This window comes from Pleurodeles waltl, chromosome 8 (assembly GCF_031143425.1).
Source record: "Pleurodeles waltl isolate 20211129_DDA chromosome 8, aPleWal1.hap1.20221129, whole genome shotgun sequence".
Classification (NCBI taxonomy): Eukaryota; Metazoa; Chordata; class Amphibia; order Caudata; family Salamandridae; genus Pleurodeles; species Pleurodeles waltl.
In genome coordinates, this window is record NC_090447.1 from 792,961,388 (window position 1) to 792,979,944 (window position 18,557).

General features: G+C 41.8%; 1 protein-coding gene across 12 annotated transcripts in view; it reads right to left on the reverse strand.

The window, feature by feature from the left end:
- HTR1F (5-hydroxytryptamine receptor 1F) overlaps positions 1-18,557 on the reverse strand; it is a 2,610,837-nt gene that overhangs the window by 1,714,363 nt on the left and 877,917 nt on the right. For all 12 annotated transcript variants that reach the window (XM_069205051.1, XM_069205044.1, XM_069205047.1 and 9 more), the window contains exon 3: positions 14,911-15,032. The gene's annotated coding sequence lies outside the window, so the exon portion shown is untranslated. The remainder of the gene's footprint in view (positions 1-14,910; positions 15,033-18,557) is intronic.

Sequence of the window (18,557 nt, forward strand, 5' to 3'; positions counted from 1 at the left end):
TCTTATGTTTGGTGCATGCACAAATGTTGCTAATCACATTGAAGCTTGTCGGACTGGCTTCCCCAGTCCCTCATGCTTCGCAATTCAAGTACCTTCACCAAGGCACAAAAATACACCAAATAGCTTATGGCATGATGTGACTAATCCTCTTTTGGATGTAGCCAAAGTTCACTCTAACTTCATTTTAAAGAATTGGTTACAATACATCTTGAAGATACCTTTACTGTCTAACCAGCCATAAAGTTTGGAATGGATGTACTAAATGTGCATGCCAATTGGAAAAATGAGGACTCTGACCTTCACCTACTTCTCAACTGGTCACTGGGTGGGCTAGAAATAGTAACACATAGGTAAGTTATGTCAATATACATTGTTTCTGTGCCCTAATTTTGGGGACTCTGTCAAGATTATAATAGTAGTGCTTTTGACTTGAAGGCTAAGGGATGTTTCCAAACATTACACTTAGGCTAAACCTTATGTACCTACATAGCTTTAATTAAGGGGTTAGAATCCTTTCAATTGAGGCCAACATATCAAACATGTAGTCAAGTTCAATGCAGGGTAGTCTCAATGGGTGAAATAATCCTTATTACAAAAGGGATAGCAGCATTGGAACATAGTCATGTGCAGGGGTGGGATTAAAAATACTTTTCTCTGTGGCATTATGCTCAGAGGTAGCCTGGCCTTGCAGTTTGGTGTGGACTGTTCCTACTAGAGCAGGACCAAGACTGATTTGCAGGTGGCTGATCCCTGTCTAAACTGCTGTGGTGACTACAAAACAATGGACTGGATTGCGGCCCAGAATAACTACACCATGCTGATGGTAAATTTGAACATTCCAACTTCAAGACAACCAATATGCAAAGCTCTGGCATAACATTAGTCCCTATGGTGCGAGGGGAGGCCAGAACCGAAGAACCATTCTGAAGGAGGGCTGCCGCTATGTACTTTGCAGGGGGACCGCCTCAAGATTCGTAACGCCTCTGATGCATAGCCATACATGTGCCATAGGAGTCAAGTTGCTCCCTACTTAATGGCCCACATAGGCAAACAGGGGTTTGGTGTGCATGTGTTCAGAAAGGATCTGGTTTGGTTGGACTGTACCTATTAACATATTGCTCTTTCCTGTCCGCAGTGACATGGTGGGCAAAAACAAGTAGATTCTATGCCAACCTACAGTGCTTACCAATGGTTGAGATTAATTCCAGCAATCCACCCATCACTTTTTGGTTGCTTAAGTACATTATGAGCAATGGCACAAATGGTACATCCCGAGCAAAGTCCTCTACATCTCGAACGGTGACGAGAATGTGCCACATTTATCAGAGCTTTTAAATATTTTTAGCATAACAAGTAGCATAGATAGCCAACTTGACATCAGACAGCAAGGTTAGAAACGTCCAGAGGAGGCTAATTATTTAAAATTATTTCTCGGACCACACACCATTTAATCTTCTTGTTATTCCACAATCAATGAGCAAATGCAATTTGCAACGGCATTTGCGTATCTGCTTGTCAAGAAGGTTGCTTGTGTATGCTTTTTTGCTTCAAATTTTGACTCTAACGTCTCTTTGGTGGTCTGTCAAATTTCCTCAGTCACTTATTGAGAAAAGACCTTTGCATCGAGTTCTGAGATAACTGGTGCCCAAAGAAACAGGTTTAAACACTCCTTTAAAATGAGTCAGCCTTCAAGCTTCAGTGGCCACCTCTTTAGTTCCATTTCTGTTTAGATCTCCTGCAATTATAATGGTTTAATTAAAATCTCTCTATGCTACCACAATTAGAAAACCAATAAAGATGGTTTGCGCCTTACTACACCGGTCATAAAAACAGTAAACAAACAAAGAAATGATCAGTAGCACAACCTCTCAGAGTCCCTGCGCTCCAAATAGCTGCTATCAACTCGAACGTGGGGCACGTTTCCAAAGATGGCTGTTGTCCAACGAATGTGCCATCTGGATAATCAGCAGCTGCCTGACTGCGATGTGGCTAGTCACTTAAATTGTGGCTCACTGGTAGGCCAATCCCTCCTTTCTGTCCTTTTCTATGTATAATGTCTGCAGACCTTACCTCCAAACCGTTTTTAAACAAAGCACATTAGCACTGTGTAAACTTGCATTTCAACACTTTGTAGTTATGCTGTTTTATTAGTCGCACTTAGTGCAGAACATGCCTTGAAAGAAATTGACTTTGGGGTCCAATAATAGTTGTTTCTGTTACCCAACGCATTTGGACCGATGTTATCAACCACTGGGATGATCATAGTTTCATTCAACCTGATGGAATTTCCACCTGTTCCCACCAACCTACTTATATTGGGAGTTACAAAGCTCTTTGCACACCCATGTGTCTTTTAGGTTGACAAAAAGTATTTAATAGTGAGAACTTGCAAATCCTCTTTCGCAGAATAATGAATTGCATTTTTTTCTAATAGCGAATTTCACTTTTTTAAATGGAAATATAGAAATGCAGATACTTTCTGTCCTTGAGTGCCTGTGTGCTACTGAGTTGTGCAAGTACTCTGCAATGAAAAATGCAGTTATTCTCCCTTTCAAATTAAATAAATGCACGTGGTCAGTATCTGATGCTACCTCTGCATTTAAAGTACTGGTATACTAGGGGAAAATCTCCTACTATGGTCGCTTTCATCCGTACTAAAGTAGGAGCATTAACTGTAATCATGAGTGTTATGGAAGTGTTAGGGTGGTGCTGCGGAGGTGCCTCTGCTATGGCGGAGGAGCATCGCCCTCCCGAGAGCACCAGCAGCTGCAAACTTTAACAATAAAACTACAATAAACTGGGTTTATTATTGTTTTAATATTAAAAGGCTGGGCCATGGATGATAACAGGGAAAATGGCTGAGTGCACAGCACCCCCCCTCAGTGCGCATGTATGTTTGGCCAGTTGTCTCTGACCGGCCAAACATACTTGTGCACTGTGCTCTCTCCAACCCAGCACCGTGTTCATAACACTGCTTTTATGCAGCGATAGGATTGGCCACAGGGCAGTCTGGGAGCCTGTGCCTCTAGTGACCAGGAAAGCGGTGCGGCAGTGGGACACGTACGTTTAAAAAAAATGAAATGTTTGTTTTGTTTGCCCGCTCCCCGCCACCGCATGCCGCTCCGCCCCATCACCAAGCAGCGAGCCGCACCTGGGGTGGTGACCATGCAAATTGCTTGGAACAACCATAAAGTCTAACTGGCATATATAAGAGCCTCTAGCACCTCCTTGCACCACATTAGCATCATTTTATTTAATGTTAATGTGGCCCAAGGAGGCCAAAATCACAGCGCCATATTTACAAAGTGGTTATGCTAAGGGGATGGTCCACCATTAGGGGGGCCGAGAAAATGACACAAAGAAATCTAACAGATGCATCATTTATTTGGCACTTTTAATGCCTGCTTAGAGCACGCATTAAAAAGAGGCACTCAATTGATTACAATGGGCATCAATGAGCTTTGCAGGATTAGGGTCAACATGTTTTACGCTAATCCTGCAAAGCTCCGGACTAGCACCAAAAATGTGGATGCTAGTCCCCTAACTACTGCCATGGTGCGCCATATTACATATTACATGGCTATGCCCACTCTAGAAACACATAAAGTTAACCATGCAAACGTTAGAGGTATGTATGATTCCAAGGTGAGAAAGAGGATAGTGTGAGAGGAAGGGTTTCAACACATGGAAAGAAAGGTTCCAGCTGGCTGAAAAAGGAAAAGAAAAGTTCTGGAACAGCTTTCTGCTTCACTTACTTCTGCCGATATTTCGCCTTGTGGAGAATTTTCAGCGCTAAAGCTGAAGAGGTAGGTGTGGAGATCTTTCTTTAGTAAGGACATATGTGAAACCAGTGAAAGTCTGAATTTTTTGTGACATCAAGGAGGAAATCTACAAAGCACACATCTAAATTTCTCCAACATTCTTTGGGGCTCAGGCCCCATGTCACTATTTCTACTATTTCGCTATCAACTCATATGCCTCCTCTAATGTCCATTCTTCCTTTTCCACTTTGGCATAGTGGATAACTGTCATAGCAAAAGTGCAGACGTGCGTTGTACAAAATAATGTGATGGGGATAGGTAGTCTGATGAACAAACGCACATTTGTTTTCTTTTTCATCTCCGACGAGGATCACATTTTATCTGTGGAGAAGCCTTTTCCCTTACATCTCCCTCGAGCTTTGGGTGATCTGGTCTCCTTCACATCCTCGAAGAGGAGTTACTCCTGCCCTTTACAGGAGTAAAACACTAACCATACCAGTGCAGGAGAGGATTAGATAGGATTCTGTGACTCTGGAATGCACAAACTCGCAAGACAAGGCGTGCCTTATTCATTTTACTCATCACCCATTGAGTGAGGCTTATTACTGCACAATTGTATGCCCATTCGGAAAAGTATTACATAGTGGTAGAGCCACTTATGTCTGACGGTTATCCTTGTGTGGATAGATGTCATGGATAAATGGCTTTCATGAATCAGGCCCAAAAGCGTGTCTGTTAGGAAAGGACAGTGGGCTCTATGCTTTCTTTTTTTGCCATTAGTTACAACTTCCCAACCAGCTTTTCGGTTAGTGACAATTATCCCTGTTCATAATAACTTAATTTTAATTGACATTGGTTACTATACTTGGCAAGCCTACATTTCTACCTTTTTATTACGTGTAGCACATCTTTTCATCACTGAATGCATTAAAAGAAAATGCAAAGCCTAAACCTTTTTCAATAAAAAAAAACATTTGCAGCTCCCGTTTGAGAGATAAATAATTACAATGAGCCTGAAGTAGACATACTGAGTACCCTTGCATGGTGCTTTGTTACAAATCACTTATGTCTTAACACATTCAAATTTTTTTCTGTCATTCCCTTTCATCTTCTATACTCCATCTCGCTTGTTGGCATTTCACAAAACACCTATAAATCAAACAAAGTCCCACCAAAGGTGAGAAAAAAACACATTTATTAATGTAGCTGTTATCTATGGCTCGCATAGTTTTCCTCTATCGTTTATTTAAATCTTTAAATGTCATAACCCACTGCTATTACATAGCAACAATTGATAACAAAATTTGTTACCCACTGTATTGATGTCACAAAGGCCTTGCAGTCATCTCTGGGAGCCTGACAACTCAGATCTTCTTGTCTGCTTTGACTGAGAGCAGGAAGCACATCTGCAGGAGGGGGAAAGGAAGGCAGGAAAGGTGGTGGGGGGCCGGTACGTTCTTTTTTGTTCTATGTTTTGGTGTTTGGCACAGAGATATATAACTGAAACAATGTTATATATGGCTCCCCCAGTATTCCTCTGCCACTGAGTAGCAGTTGAAAGCAAGGGCAGATGATTTTGGTAGTCATATTTAACATAAAATTATAAATGGGTATAAGTGAATTTTGGGCATGTTTTTCTCCTCAGGGTTCTGTGTGCCATCATAGACATTTCGAGCTTCACTCTCTATGTCGATTTGATGTCACTCAGAACTCAGTGAAAAAAGTCCCTGTAATTCACTTTTACCTATCTAGAGTTTTATATATTTACTTATTTACCTATTAATTGATTGACACATTTATTTGCTGTTTTATATAGTGGACACCAGACCTACTTGGTAGCAGAGTGCTTTAATTAGGTGCAGTAGGTCAGATGGAATCCACGTAGATATATATATAAAATGTATTGTGGAAAAAATGTAGGACTAGGCAAGGGGAAAAAAAACGCATTACCAATCTACTAACTACTAACTTAAAAACTCTAACTTTGGGTTCTATAGTAGCGTTCCTTCCAAAAGCACGTCAATGCCTCTTCAGGGATCGGAAGCCCTATATAACTACAATTAACAATCAAAATGATAATCTGGTACGTAAAATAGGAAAAGGTAAAACCAGGGAGTACTTAAAGATGGACAGAATATATAATAGTGCAGTTAAGCTAGAAGAATGATACAGAACCGTGAGTCACACATTTGCGATCATGTGTTATTTACCAATGACAATTTACAATTTGTCTTTACTTCAGATCCAGCTTCTTGTTACTGGAAACTGTCTTGAGCCTTATCACTGGAGAAAATGTTGCTGGAACAGTAGCCATTAATGCTCTTTTTTATAAAGTAACACAATAGAATTGTCCCAGTACAGCATGAGTGATAGATTTCCATATTTCAGTTGCGCTGCCCTAGAAATCCTATTAAAGTTCTTGGGGCCATATTTATACTTTTCGACGCACAACTGCGCCAACGCAGTTGTGCGTCAAAAAATTTAACGCCGGTTAACGCCATTCTGAAGCGCCATGCGGGCGCCGTATTTATTCAATGACGTTAGCCGGCGTTAGCCGGCGGAGCTGCCTGGTGTGCGTAAAAAAAAATGACTTACACCAGGCAGCGCCGGCGTAGGGGAATATGGAGCTTGGGCGTCAAAAAATGGGGCAAGTCAGGCTGAGGCAAAATTTTCCCCTCAACCCGAATTACGCCTTTTTTTTAACTCCCAACCCCCATTGAAATGACTCCTGTCTTAGCAAAGACAGGAGTCATGGACCCTTGCCCAATGGCCATGCCCAGGGGACTTATTTCCCCTGGGCATGGTCATTGGGCATAGTGGCATGTAGGGGGGCACAAATCAGGCCCCCCTATGCCACAAGAAAAATAAAAAATACTTACCTGAACTTACCTTAACTTCCCTGGGATGGGTCCCTCCATCCTTGGGCATCCTCCTGGGATGGGCAAGGGTGGCAGGGGGTGTCCCTGGGGGCATGGGAGGGCACCTCTGGGCTCCTTCCGAGCCCACAGGTTCCTTAACGCCTGCCCTGCCCGGCGTCATTTTTGCCCGGGAGTATAAATACGACGCACATGCCTCAGAGTAATTTTTTAGTAGGGAACGCCTACCTTGCATATCATTAACGCAAGGAAGGTGTCCACGCTAAAAAATGACGCAAACTCCACGAACTTTGACGCTAGACGCGTCTAACGCCAGAGTATAAATATGGAGTTCGTTTTGCGTCGGATTTGTGTAAAAAAAAACGACGCAAATCCGGCGCAAACAGAGTATAAATATGGCCCTTGGTTTTCTCAAAAGTGGTGTTTCCAAGCTGATGACTGAAGCATTTTGGAGTGAGTGGGGACATCAACAGATAATCAATTCAATGCATAGGTAGCTTGGCACACTTAAAGTTAGACTTCTATGCACTTTGCATTCTATAGGAAGACATAAGAGAGAAATTAGGACTGGAGATATGAGCCGATCTTTTTGCTTCAGACACTAACCAAGTTATGGCACACAAGGCTGTTTTTTATCAAAGTATTTTAAGGTGTTTATCGGGGGTAAGTTTCTGTAACCTATACTTGCGTTGAGGTGACATAAGTACAATCATACATTACACACTCAATCATCATAAATCATCCATCATTTTGAATATTACATATCACCATATTTTGCCGGCAGCTGATGAAGGCTGAATGAATTATTGTTTCGGCTACTTCTCGTATTCCTTAATTTAAGAGAAAATCTAAAATAAATTACTGGCCACTGCTACAATTCCATTTTATTTTAATCTCTAATCTCGATTGCATTAAACAATCTTTGTCAGATTCAACATGAAGAGTACAGATCAATTCATATTTTGGTAACAAAACAATAATTAACGAGAAGCAATAAATACAAATTAAATAGTAGCATTAATAATGCCATAGCGTTTTGAAACATCAGCATATTAATATTTCACTTAAATTGGTTGCCATTTTGAAACCAGGTAAGAATTATGGCTTGGGGATTTTATCAAGATTTATTTTGTATTTTAATTTGATTCGTTTTTTATATGTTGAAAAAGTGGACCCTGGTCGCAGTAAAGAGTTTCTCAATCCACTGAGTTTACGAGATGGTGTTTACAATCCCAAAAAGGTAACCTACACAACAATGAAATGCATACTAAGAAAATAAAAACATCGATTTGCAATAAAGAACAATTTGTCACAGGGAGGCAAAGATTACGGAGGAATTGTGACAATTGATTTGCAAGGTTGGGGCAGAGATGAGAACATTTGTCGAGATGAGATCCAGGAAATCCGAGAAGAATGGAAAAGAGATAAGTATTAAGGTGTTCTCAGAACTTTAATACAGAGAGCTACGTTTTCAGGGGGCAGAGGCAGGCGCTGCAAAGTGAAGGGCAAAAAGAGGAAGGACAGAGCTTTTCAGCTAGTTAGGTTTGTTGATGCGTATATGGCTTTGTAGAAAAATGTACAGGAATTTGAATATTATGGGAACTAAGGCCCAGATTTACAAGAAAGTGGATAATTTGTCTTGATGCTCCACTTTTCTTGCGTCGCCCTTCCCCACCTAACGACACCATGGTTGCGCCACACTGAAATATGGCATCGTTTCCACAATAGCGTCATAGTTTATGACGCTATTGTGGCACATTGCAGCACTATCTCCATAATTTATGGTGCTAGTGGAGCAGAGCATATGCTGAAGGGACCGCAGTAACAAAGCAACGGAGGGTAAGCTATAGTTCTTAAAGTGTCTCCTAAATGTTTCTATGACCGGCTTCTTATTCCCAACTGTAAGAACCTCTATTTTCCTTTTTTTCTTACCCCGACTTTCACCTTTTCGGACTTTGTATTTTATAGGCCCCCTGATCCATGTTTTCACTTTACTCAGGCTCTCCCTGACAACATTGCCAGTCCAGCTATTAGTAAGGCTAACTTCACCCTATTGGGTGATTTTAGCGTCCCCTTAATACTGCTAATAGCTTCCTGCCTACAGGCTTATTACAGGACCTTGGATCCCTATAGCTGATGCAAAGAGTAATCTGGTCAACCGATGAGCAAGGATATCTTACTGACCCAGTTTTCAGTAACAACCAAAATCCTGATGTTGATGAACCCCTGCCAGTGTTATGGCTCTATCATTACTTGATCCCTTTGCATTACGTGTTCCAGTGCCTATTTCTCCCCCTTTACCAGTTACTCAGACAGATTGCAGCTGGTCTAAACTTAATATTAATGATTGGGAGATTATTTCCAAAACCGCCAAGCCTGAACTGGGAAGCCATCCCGCCTCAGACAATGACAACATTGTCAAATGGATCAAAAGTTCTTTAGACCAGATTATCACAGTCAAAACCCAAAAACTGACACAGAATGGTAACCTTCTCCAAGGCTCACCCCTCATTTATTGCCCCTAAGAAAAGACACTCAAAAGGCTGGAAAGGAAATGTAGGAAGTCGCATGACGACGAGAGGTGTGAGAAGGAATATCGTTTTGCAATCAGAAATTATCATAAGAAATTAGATCTACTCATGCTTCCCACTATGCATCTAAAATCAAAAGAGCCTCCAATTCTCCTCAATAAATCTTTCACATTGTCAAACCTTTGACTAAGTCTAAACCAGATAGCTCACTTCGAGGCCCTAAGGTATCTCACTGTAATGATCTTGAGAAATTATTTCTAGGAAAATCACTTACATCTACTCTTCCTTCCAGGATATTAGAAGGGAGCCAGATCCTTCTGACTTGTCTGCGAGATGTCCATGTCCTTACAGATCACTACAACAATTCCATAATGAACATTCTAGGCTCAATTGGGCCCTTACAGCTAAAAAGAATGTCCACCAAACATTCCAAATCATGGTACTGTGGTGGCATAAATGCAGAGACTGGCTGAACGACTGTGGCGACTCTCACCATCCCTCAAACATCCTAAGCACTTAAGATCCATGAGGAACATCTATAACAAATGTCTGAAAGTTTGAAAGTGAATTTCTTAAGAAACCAACTATATCACGCTAGAAATCAACCTAAACAATTATTGAGCTTTTCAAACTACAATCAAATAACCAACCCCACTGTTCCCTAATTGGCTGTAGTGTGCAGCCAAACTGTGAGGAATTTGCCTCCTTCTTCCTAGAAAAGGCGAAAATGATTGAAAATGACTCGCAGACAGCAATGAAACACCTACCGGGCATACCTCTTATCAGCCTTCCTCCTTCCTGGATTGCTAAGACCCCATGTCTCCCTGAGCACACCCCCAAAAACAATGCTTCATGGAGCACATTCAAAACCTTTGACAAAAGGGACAGTCTCAAAATTCTGTCAGCACAGAATCCCTCAAACAACTTTAGCAGCCCTCTGCATTCAAACTTCTTCAGCGAGATCAAAACGCCTATCCTCCCACTTTGGACCAAGACAGTAAATGACTCACTACTTCATGGCATTATTCCTGACTGCCTAAAAGCTTGAAAGGTAATCTCCATTAAAAAAAAAAAAAAATGGCAGATTGCTTGGGCTAAACAACTCAGGCCCAATCTCCAACATTCCGACTCTGGCAAAGCTACTTGAAAAATGTGGCCACGTCCAACTATGCCACCAGATAGAACAATTTCAAGTACTAGACCAATTCCAAACCGGCTTCCGCCATTGGCACAGCACTGAATCGGCTCCCACCCTCATAGTGGACGATGCCCTAAAAATTATGGATCACAACTAATCTTGCCTTCTAATCTTCCTCGACTCATCAACAGCTTTCAATACGGTTAAACATGCCAGTCTCCTAGGCTTATTGGAACACAGGATGGGACTATCAGGGTACATCCTAAACTGGTTCACCTAATTTCGCCACAAGAGAATACAAAAAATCAAGCTTAACCAGTCCTTGTTCAATTCCACATCGGTCACAGGGATCCACGCTCTCACCCACTTTCTTTAACCTGTTCATGGAGCCTTTCTCTGAAATTCTGAAATTATCCAACATCCAATATCACATGTACGCTGATTACACCTAATTGTACTTAAAAATCTTCTCCTGAAGCTATTAAGTCTCTCAACGTAACTCTACAAAAAAACAAAACTGGCTTACCTGCAATTACATCAAACTAAATGCTCTCAAAACGGATTTACTCTTACTCGCTCCACTAAGACACCTGATTACGAGGGATGGATGAAGCAACTAACAGCTCTTAACTGCTTACCACATATTATTGATTCAACAAGATCAATTGGAATAATTAATGACAAGACCTTGAGCATGCAGGAGTACATCAGTACTGCCACTAAAGGAGCAAACTTCCAAATGAACATCTCTAGGAAAACAAAACCCTTCCTCGTGCGATTTTGAATTAGTTGTTCAAGACCTAGTGAATACCAGGTTGGACTATGGGAGTGTAAGCCTCTGCGGCCTACCTAGATCTAAGTTAGCTCCACTAAGGGCTTCTCTTAACTCCACTGCAAGGCTCATCAAAGGATCAAAAAGAAACAAGCACATCACTCCTGACATGAAATCCCTAAACTGACTCCCATATGAGGCAAAGATACAGCTAAATATTACTTACATTTTTCCAAGAGCCCTACACTTCAACACCCCAAGGTACTTGGCACAAAAAGTTATCTGGTGGCAGCAGATCCTCTAGAAGCACTAGCATCTTATTTCTGAAACCACATAAATGTCATAAAAAAGAAACATACAACAAAGCCTTCTCTGGTATTGCACTGAGAATTTGAAATTCACTGCCTCTTGAAATCAAACTGAACCCCTCAATTGCATAATTCAAAAAGGAAGTTAAAGTGCTACTGATGCACACATTTATGATCTCAATCTCATTAACTCTACTTTCCTGGCCCTGATCAGAACAGTGTGTACACCCATGTCTATTACTTGCCTGTTTTGACCCTGTTTGCTGGTTTGTAGGTATGGTCCTTGTGGAGGTTTCTTACTTCAACTTGGAGCTACTATCCCCTGTACGGCTCTCAATTTATGTTGTATTTTGCTCTACATGTTCCGTTCTTACTGACCATTTGTAAAGTGCTCTTATAGCCAAAAAGATCATGTTTGCGCTATATAAAACGTTCTAAAAAAAAAAGAATGACACTGGCCGTGATCTCTTCTACCATGGGCATAGACTGCCAGAATGTGCCAGCACATCCCCCACTTCCAATAAGGTCTTTGAAAACTTTAATAATCCTTTGGGCTAGAGCAGACCAGAAATGACTCATCATATAATGACTGTCACACGATCTATCTGTAATGACTGTACAGAGAATGTCAGTAGTATTTTCATTGTTATGGTTTTTTAGGACAAAAACATTTTGCATCCAGGTTCTTCCTTTCTTTTAAAGTAAAATTTGCTTTCCTTAAGGAGCAGGAGGTGGTCCTTCTAGTGTTTTATCCAGCTCGAGGAAACCCAGCAGAAAAGAGCCTTCACATTTTGGATGTTAGAAAGACAGTACTCATTTAAATGGATGGATTTGTAGATTTCAGAGTTTGTCATTCCCTTTATATGTACATTTTGTATCAGCAAATATTAGAGTATAACCTATAGTCCAAACACCTAGCAGATGGGTAAAAGCCATGATATCTTTACTATACAAAGAATCAGGTCTTGTTTCTTCCTTAGGGGTTCAAGGGAGGTCGACCAGGGGGATGTCAGCTTCTCTAAAGAGGCTCCAGTAACATCATTGGTGGAGATATGCAGACCAGCTATATGGGCCACTCCTTCCACCTTTGTCAGGCATTATAGGATAGTGTAATAAGTGGATGTAATGGAAGTTTTTTGTTTCAAGATTCGTACTTTTAGGGAGTGAACATGAGAAAAGACTTTGGGGGTCATTATGATCCCGGCGGTCGGTGATAATGTGGCAGTAGTACCGCCAACAGGCTGGCGGTACAGACCACCACATTATGACATTGGCGGGCTGGCTTCACACCGACTGCCATGGCGGTAGCAGCCGCCGGGCTGGAGATAACAATCTCCAGCCCGATGGCCACTAATGTACCTCCAGTGGCATTTTGACCCTGTCTACCGCCATAGTTTTTGTGGCGTTCGTAATGCCATGAAAACCATGGCTGTAGGCCCTACCAGTGACAGGGAATCCTTTCCCTGTCACTGGTAGGAGGCCCACCCTTTAACACTCCCCAGATGCCCCCCACCCCCTTCCATCGAGGCTCCCCCCTTCCAATCCCCCACCCTCCATACAAGCACACTCGCAGACACGCACCACGCATACACACACACTCACTCACACAGGTATACACGCATTCATACAGGCATGCATCCATTTATTCTCGCACACACCCGTACCACTTTCACACTGACATGCAGACATGCATTCACATTTCCATTCATACACGCATTCTCACATATACACACACACACCAAACCAACACTACACACTCATTCGCATACACACACACATTCATGCACACACCCCCCCACACACATACAACACCTCTCCCCTGTTGGAAACCCAACTTACCTGCATACAGAGGGTCTCCCAACAGGGGTCGGGGCGCTGCTACTGCCAGCAGCGACCGCCAGCAGAACACTGCCAGGCCATATTATTTGTCATAATACGGCTGGCGGTGGTCTACTGGCATGGCGCTGCTGGTGGTAGCAGTGCCACCTTAACACCATCTGCCAGTATGGCCACAGCCAGATTTCCGCCCTTCTTGTGGTGGAAATCCAGCTGTGGTCATATTTTAGCGGATGGCTGGTAGCCGCAGCGACGGTCATTTGGCGGCCGTCGCTGCGGCAGTAGGTGGCACTTACCGCCAATGTTTTAATGTGCCCCATAATGTTGACTAAAAGGTCCAAGCATGAACTTACAGTTGCTGTATTGTTTACTTAGGTTAAACCCCCATATGTAATGACTTTAACCCTATAGGTGTGGGCGTCAGCCACTGGCTGATGCCCACATGCCCTCCCTGGTACGGGTCACGACCAGTGGCCGACATCAGGGATGGGTTTGAAAAATCCTCCAGTGCATCGCACCAGAGGATTTTTTTTTATTTAAAACCCCATCGGGAGATGCGGAAGAGCTTCTGTGTCTCCCCATACACCCCCTACCCGACCCTCTGTGACATCTGCGTGGCGCGAGGCGCACTGACATCACACTTTGTTTTCCAGCAGGAGCAGGAAGCAGCAGGTAAGGCTGCTTTCTGCTCCGGTGGGGAAAAATGGCCCAAACAGGCCTCCCCACCATTCAGGAAGGTCTCAATTAAAAGGGGAGATTCTCCTCTTTCAAAGGAGGCCTTCCTGAAATGGTTTCCTGGCTGTGGATCGCACCTGTACTGTGATCCACAGCCGGGAAACCCCACCAGACATCAGGGATTTCACTTGGTGGGGCCGTCCCCCTCTTAAAACAGGTCATCCCCCCGGGGGGGCATATTTTCTTTTTAAAAATGTAAGTTTGTAGCTTGGTACAAACAGTCTGTGTTGAAGGGAGGGGCGGTATATACTAACCAGTTTCCGTGGATTGGTGTGTGTGAGTGGGATGGCTGCCTCACTATGTGATGAATTAAAGATATGGAAGAAATTGGAGTAATGCAATTACCAGTATGTCATTGAGGCATATATGTGAGTTTGCTGCAAGCACTTCAACAGCTCCCTGGGTCTAACTGTTAACAACAATACATATAGGGGGCCTGTATTTCTTCTAAACTTGAAGAGGAACATGTGAAACTTTCAGAAAAAGTAGCATATCATATGTATTCCAAATCCTACAATCAATTGCCACTTTGACAGTCACCAGACTAAAGGCCTTATTTATGAAAAGTTAGCGCTGCCTTTGCATCATTTTTTGCCGAAAAGTTGCGTAAACTTACAAAACATAATTATATTTTGTGTGTTTGTGCCGCTTTTGTGTCAAAAAATGACGCAAAGGCGGTGATAACTTTTCATAAATCAGGCCCTCAGTTTTTTCACTTACTATGATCCATGTCACTTAAATGTATATGATACATATTTGGGAACTACATACACGTTCCATAGAGCCATGAAAATCACCATTAATCAATATGTTATATAGCGTAATTACATGATATCCTAAAATGTGTATATATGTAGACAGATCTGCTTAAAAACCTGATGTGGTTTAGATATAAACTGTTTGTATCACAATTTTACAATTTTTGTGTTAGGGTTTTGTTAATGGTTTCATACCTGTTTCACAGAGTTTAACCATGCATTTCATTCCCGGCATCCAGTGTTTGTTGATTGATGATCTCCTGTGTGTTCTTAAAACCACAACTTGTATCCTGGTATGACCTTTTTACCATTTCAACCTGCAACATAGAGAAGATTCATTAGGGGCTGTCATGTACACCATGTCACTTTTTGTTGTTTGATAATATACATTGTAAGAAGATCACCGGTGTGTCCTTAAGTGTGGAATTTGAGCCAGTGGTTTCCAGGGCTCGACATCAGCACTTAATTGTCAACACTTATTAAAACAACAAGGTGATGAAAGGAATGCTTGAATTAATTTCAGCCACTGGCAATTACTCGGGCCGCATCCCAACCCACTGTTTTTTTCCCCACCATGCCACCTCAGTTTGGACCTAGCCATATGCAAATCAGTCTTGACCTTGTTCCTAATGAAAACAGTCCAGCCAAAACAGCAGGCCAGGTCTTCCCTGAACTGGAAAACAAGCAACCTACAACCAGTTTCACCCTAGTTAGGGCTCTTAAGCCAGGACCTGGCCTGGCACTTCAGGCTGGACTGTTCCCATGAGGAGCAGGGTCAAGACTGATTTGCACATGGTGGGCAAAAAATGAATTGGATTGGGATGCAGCCTGAGTGATCACCAGTGGCTGAGATTAATTCAAGCATTCCATCCAACACCTTGTTGTTTTTGCAAACGCATACACTTATGAGAGTCTGCCACGTGGTGGTGCTGTTTAATTTAGAGAGGAGCAACAGTTGTTTATTAATTTAATCTACATTAGACATTACTGATCCCTTCCGTACAAGCCACTCTTATAGCTTGATGGCCCTGGAATAGTCTGATACTTTTATATGTGTGATGGGTAGTAGTTGTGTTAGTAATGTCACTGGCAGCGCTGGTAGGGGCGATGGGCCATGCAAGCTGCAGTGGCCCCCTGAGGAGAGCCCTGGGAATTATTTTATTTGTATAGATTAATCACTGGTGTCCTTCACTCTATAAGGTTCATTAAAAAAAGAGTCTGAATGTGTGTACCGTTTGCCTGTCTCTAAGATGGTTGTCAGTGGTCTCTGGAGTATATTTATAGCACATAAATGTATCAGGCACATACTCAATTTAAATCCTTTAATGTCTAATAGCTCATTACACAAAGCTGCAATAAAACAAAATGCAGTTATGAACATAAGGGGACATGCCCAAAAAATGTAGCAATTAAGGTAACACATTTCTATTTAGAAACTAATCTTTTTTGGGTGATTATAAAAGTGAACATAAGAAACAGATGTACTACAAAATTAATATTAGATGGTTAAGATGAAACTCAAAGAAGTGAACCAAGTAGGGCTCATTAGAGGAAAATGATTTCCTATCTGGGTGGAGAGAGATTTTTTCGACCAGTAAGAAATAGCACAAAGAAAGGGATAAAAAAAGTAACACTATTCCACTGATGAAGTACAAATAGGCCAGAGTAGACAGTTGTCCAGTTCACTGATCTACTTTTATTCAGTACAAGACAGGAGCACCAACTGGATATCATGGTGCCTGGCAGTCGGAGGTAATATGGTGTTATGTTACAGAGAGAACCAACAATTGTGACATCAGGTCTAACTGTATATCCTCCAAACATCATCCACGGCGAGTCCAGCAAATAGTTGATATAACTGATTCCTAGGACTTAACTGGTACAGAGAGTTAAATCAATTCTCACCAGCCTATGAGTGATGCTTGGTGGAAAATTCATCTGGCAGAGATAATCAAAAATAGGTGCCTCTGTCACTGATGGTTGGCCTTTCTATAATGAGAGAGATTTTTACCCAGTGGAAAGCAGTGCTATGACTAGGTGTAAGGTAAAAAGTTCTGCCTTTTTGAGTAATGATATCCATCATCAACATCATCAGTTTGCTGAAAATAAGAGAAGGGAGACGAATCGAGAAAGATAGGGAGGGTGAGAGTGAAAAATAGTCAGAGCAAGGAAGGGAGTGCAAACTACTAAATCAACATAGAGTGAGAAGGGTAGGCAAAAAGAGGAAAAGCAAGGGAATTGGAGAGGGAAGGGGTGGAAGTGCATCACAAAATCTTCAGTTGGAACTTGATAGCAGTGCCTCTATTAATCTAGCTATGTTGATTTCTGCAATAATGAATCTACCTGCTTCTTTAAATAGGAATTCATTTCAGTTGTCAATTTTTGATGCAGACATATCTATGTGGGAGGTAAGGATGTGTCACCTCAACATGATCACAGTATGTGGTATTGCCCTAGCATCAGTGGGCACGAGGGGAAGTCAAATCTAAAGCAACTTTAACATCAAAAGATCGATGTCTAACAGGCCACATTTGAATGTTTACATTTTTTATTAAATAATCTTAGACAAATTGACATTTCAGAGGTTTAATAGACTTTGCTCTAGTCACCATTTTTGATTACTACTTCACTTGCATTTGGACAATCGGTGCTATTACAGCCATTTAAAATTGAGTAGTATCTATCCGTATCACCATTTGGATTAAAGGGCCTATGACAATGAGCTCTTTTGATGTAAACACACAAAGGGCTCTTCTTTGCTTCTATGTTTGTGCTATCTAGAAGTCTGTGAGTAACTGATTAAACTCAAATGCTTTCCATTAGACAGTACTGAATGCTACATCACTTGTATCAACAAACACACCATACACATCAACTTCCAACAGAATACGTTAGCTGCACTGCTTCATACAGCCAACACAGCCCAGATGTGCCATATTTTTGGCTATGACCAGGCTCACAACAGCACTTCCTACCACAGTATTCACACTATATTACACAACAGAAATCACTCTAGAGTACTCCAAACCTAAATCAAACATTTCCAGGTTTGTCACACAGAGCTTCATTTTATATTTAGATAAAACTGACAATCATCCACTTTATGGAGTAGATTCCACCAGCCAAATTTTCTCCACAAAAGGAACAATACTGTGGAGGAAATTCAACTCCTTATTTAGATTGTCCTCCAGAAATGTGATTTTGAGTTCCCTCTAAATTGTATACGTGGCCCAATGTCAGCTGTCATGGTACGCAACAGTTGTCGCCACTTAAAACCGTGATATGTTCTGGTCTTGTCTGTTGACCTACAAACTGCATATCAATTGGCAAAACCCACCAGCCTTAAACCTTAACCAAACCTGCATAGCCTCAACTCACTAAGTAAGATGTTGCTACCAAACTGAAAGTATGGCTAGAACACAAAACCTGAAACTAATTATCACAGGCTTACCCCAAATTCAGGAAGCAAGTGTAAGCCGAGAGCCATGTGCAAAGTTACTAGGATGCTGAAAATTCTTCAATGTCATATCTATGTCACACTGTGTACTGAACAAATGCCAATAGCATAACAGTAGGGAAGCTGCATTTTCTGTATGGTCACCTCAAATTGTTCATGTTTTGCTGGATCCTGTGTTTTTGCTGCCTTTAGAACTGCACCTGCTAACCAGGGGTAAAATGTCTGCGTTCCCCCTTTACCCATGGTTCAAAGTGGCTTATCTCTGATTGCCACCTTTAACTTGCCCATAGGTCCCTAGTATATGGTACATGAAGTTTACCAAAGGCCTGGAAGTTAAATACCACTAGTTGATTGGAGCACCTATTCTGCAATTCACACTACAGTA